Here is a 4,422-nt window from a genome sequence, read left to right as displayed (position 1 = left end):
TTCATCACAACCAAACACTATGATCAATGTGACAAACTATAAATTAAGTGGTTCATAGCTCATACATCACGCAACTGGGGCCTCTGTGGTTTACAGATGTTATCACAGCTCACCACTATTACATGCATGACCCACTATGACGTGCATGGTCCAACGCTCATGCACCTCCCAGCTCCAGCCTCTATTTCTTACGGATGTTGTCGTAGCTCACTGTGTGGCAAACTACTACCTATGTGGTCCACAACTCATAGAACTCCCAATTCCGACCTCTATGACCTACGGACGTCATTGCGGCTCACTATTACAACATACATAACCAACTACAACCTACATGATCCACAACTCTTACAACTCCCTACCACGGCCTTTGTGGCCAGCCAATGCTTTTGAAACAACAATCTACGACCTACATAGTTAACTACTTCCGTGACTTTCAATTATATATAGCCCTTAAAACTAACTGACGCTACAACCATCATCTACAACATTCAAGATGAACCACTGACTCCATAGAAATCAACTACGGTCATTGTGCTATGTCACCATAATTGTTGTTGAAATATCATTATACATCAACTTTATAATTTCATCTTCTATAATTCAAGAGAAGAGTATACTTTGTACTCGTAATTACATAGTTAATTAATTTGACAGAGTATCCCTTCTAGAGTCTTCCACGTAAAAATCGAGGTATCTTCTCCTGCTTACTTCTCTTTTATCTATATGTGTGTTGGATCTTAATTAAACGTTAAAACATTAAATGATTATTCTACTGCCCGAATCTTCCGACGTGCATCAATTATTTTCAATTGTATAGAAGCAAGTATATTAAGAGAACATACCTAACATAAATTTTCAATGATTGCGACCCGAGTGCAAGTCCACATTATTTTATAAACATACAAGAGTTTCAAATAGCAAAATCAACAAGACGGTCAAGAATTGATGATGACAATTGTGCCTATGAATATCTAAACTAGCATGAATGAAATTATTCTAGACCATTCAAACTTAATATTAAGAAGCATTAAAACCAATTATTTAATTTAAGCAATTTGCACAACTGAATTTTAGAATGAGCCGAGTTCCAATGCATCTGGCTTTGAGATTAGTTTTAAATTTGCATGACTTATTCAACCATAGTTGGAGTCAACCAAGAAGAGCAATTTTTTGTTATATACCCGTTTTTAATTAAGAGTCAATTATGATCGGTTTTGAATAGTCAAATCATTTTAGAATTAAATTAGAATCAAACACTTTTAATTTAAATTAGGTCAACTTCATTTGAGCTAAAATTGATGTCACTCTTATGAAGAGAAGGTTGTGGAGCCTTCATTTTCTTTCATTGAATACATTTTATTACATGGTTTCCTCATGATATATATATACATATATATTTTGAAGAGGCATGAATTGTGCTACTTATATTTTTTAATACCCAAATGTTATAATATAAATACCAAAGTTTAGGTGCTATGTAAATGCATAAGAATTGCTTGGTATGTATGTAAATTTCACCTTTTTTTTGAGTTGTGGTAAAAAAAGATATGGTGCCCAATAATGAAAGAAAAAAATTAGTTCTTTCACAACAAATTAGAATTTGATAACTTTTGAAGTCAAATTTATCAACATCAAAAGTTCCATTTCAACATATTTGTAGTTGCATTTAGTGCGTCACTGGAAAATTCACATGATCAGGCACAAATTTTAATGTATGTTAAGAAAAGAATTAAGAGAAATTCAAGATGAATCAAGCTTCAATAGCCAAATAAAAAATCTTGAAAATACAAGCCCAATGATATCATTAATTGAAATATCAACTAATCTTCAAATTTAGCATGTTTATAGTCAAATCAAATATCTCAATGAGAGCAATCCAAAGTGCGTAAGATCACTCAATTTTGATATCATTTAGACAATTAAATGTTAAAAGAATAATATATGATCAAAGAAATCAACATCGAACATTCGATAGATGTCATTGAAATTCAGTTAAATTTACCAAGTTAAATCTACCAAAATTACCCTCCCAAAATTCTATAAATAGGATCACAATTTTAACATTAAGAGAACAAGTGAATAAAATAAAAGTTAAGTTCACACTCTTAAAGAAATCTCGAATCTAGCAACCAATGGCAATCACCATCAAACCAGTGATGCTTGGTCAGTTTCATTGTCTAAATTACCCTCCCAAAATTCTATAAATAGGATCACAGTTTTAACATTAAGAGAACAAGTGAATAAACTAAAAGTTAAGTTCACACTCTTAAAGAAAGTTCAAATCTAGCAACGAATGGCAATCGCCATCAAACCAGTGATGCTTGGTCAGTTTCGTTGTCACCAAGCCACTGCGCTCCTTTCATTAGACCACTCTTGTTCAACATTATGTCCTTGAAGGATAGCAATCAGAAAGTCTCATTGCCATTGCAAGACCATCGTAACTCGACTAACTTCCACTACAAGCACATGCCAACATCACCTGGCTGCAACCACCATTATTGTCTGATAATCACTATATTTCCACTCTCTTTGCTATTTTCAAAGAAAACCACATCAACATTCCACACTCCGGTAACATTAAATTTCTTTGTTCAAGCAATAGATGAAGCTCTTGTAACACTCATTTATTTAGTGTAATCATTTCAATTGCGTTAAGCCTGATAAGTTTTTTTTTTATTATTATTGGGCTTTCCATTTAAAAAAATTTGGGTGACTTTTGTTTTTGTTTTTCATTGTGTGCTTGTAGAATCTTTGTGCATGATTAATATGATAAAGTAGACAATAAACTCTCACTTCTACCATTGTGAATTTTTTAGCATGCAACAAAACTTAATGTCTGATCAATGAGACAAATTAAAAATATTACGAACAAACCTGCACATCTTTAAAATTAGCTTAGATTAAGTATTTAAAGTATAATATAAATGATTTCAAATATTAATTGTAGAATCATCTTTAAAATTCACAAGTTTATTAGCAAATTAAGCAACTCAATGAGATAGATTTAATAAACCCACAATTGCTTATTTTCAACATCCCTAATGTACTAAACAATAAAAATTTACTTTACCACAAGTTTATTAGCAAATTAAGCAACTCAATGAGACATATTTAATAAACCCACAATTGCTTATTTTCAACATCACTAATGTACTAAACAATAAAAATTTACTTTACGGCCAAGGTACCTACTTCAATCTGTTCGATAGAAGAAAATATTACGAATGAACCTGCACATCCATGGTTCAATCCCGAGAGGCTGCGTCTGCACAAAATCATATATATGGTGAGGTGACCTCCCGTGATTGAATGTGCGACCGTTCATACATAATATTCTCTCATTTGATAAAGTGTTTTATAATTTAACAGTATTTATAACGTTAATCGCTTTTAATTAAAATCTACAAACAGACTATTGTTCTATGTAGAAGAGGGAGTTGTAATAGATATTTAAAAGAACTTAGAGATATGGAGGGTATTTGAGCTCTACTTGATGATAATCATCATATTCCTCTTGAATACCATTAAACTGCAAACATTGTCATCGTCTGGCTATAAGCGTCTGATCTTCATTAACCTGTTATAGATTCTTAATCACGATCTCCTAGCTATGATTGACCTCTCAGTCATTATCACACAACTATAACTGTTTGACCACCATTATCCTATTATGTTCACCGACCAACGCTACCTAACTACAACCACTCAAGCAATGTTGCTCAATTGCAAACTCTCACCCTCCATGACCTATTTACGGTCTTCTAATCACCAACTCCTTCTAATTTTGTCATCCACCATCACTTATAAGATTACTACATAACATTGATGCATGTCATTATCAAATGATACTACTATCATGTTTGATGCGCGTTATTGACATTAATATTAAAATTTGCCTACTTTATTGTCTATCACCGATAACAACATTGACGTATGCAATCGTTAATAAGATTGATATATATCATCCGAGGCAAAAACCATTATACACGACAACTTTGTCTCTAGATTTTTTTTTTTTTCTTTCAAATATATTATAAATAATTTCATGTTAATAGCTTAAGTACTTCAGGACTGCTTCAAATTTTATCATGAAATATCTTTTATGTGTCAATTTTAATAATATTGTACCAACACTTTTCTCAATTATGAGTAAATTCATCCTTTTTAGCCTATGATATTGCATCAATTTAATTGTGACAACTGGCAAGCCCTTGAAATTTTTTTTTCTTTTTGGATTTTTCATATTAAAACTATAATCTCCTCTGAAACTCTTCTTTCATTTATAGGCATTAAATTTTTATATAATATGAAGATCATAATTTCTTCCCTAACCATCACAAATTCTCTTACATGCAACAAAAATATATTTTTTGATATATATGACTTCTATGAACAAATCTTCATTAATATATATATATATAT

This window comes from Phalaenopsis equestris, unplaced genomic scaffold (genome assembly GCF_001263595.1).
Source record: "Phalaenopsis equestris unplaced genomic scaffold, ASM126359v1 Scaffold000202, whole genome shotgun sequence".
NCBI classification, from domain to species: domain Eukaryota; kingdom Viridiplantae; phylum Streptophyta; class Magnoliopsida; order Asparagales; family Orchidaceae; genus Phalaenopsis; species Phalaenopsis equestris.
The sequence above is the reverse complement of the archived record's forward strand: the minus strand, read 5'-3'. Positions refer to the sequence as shown.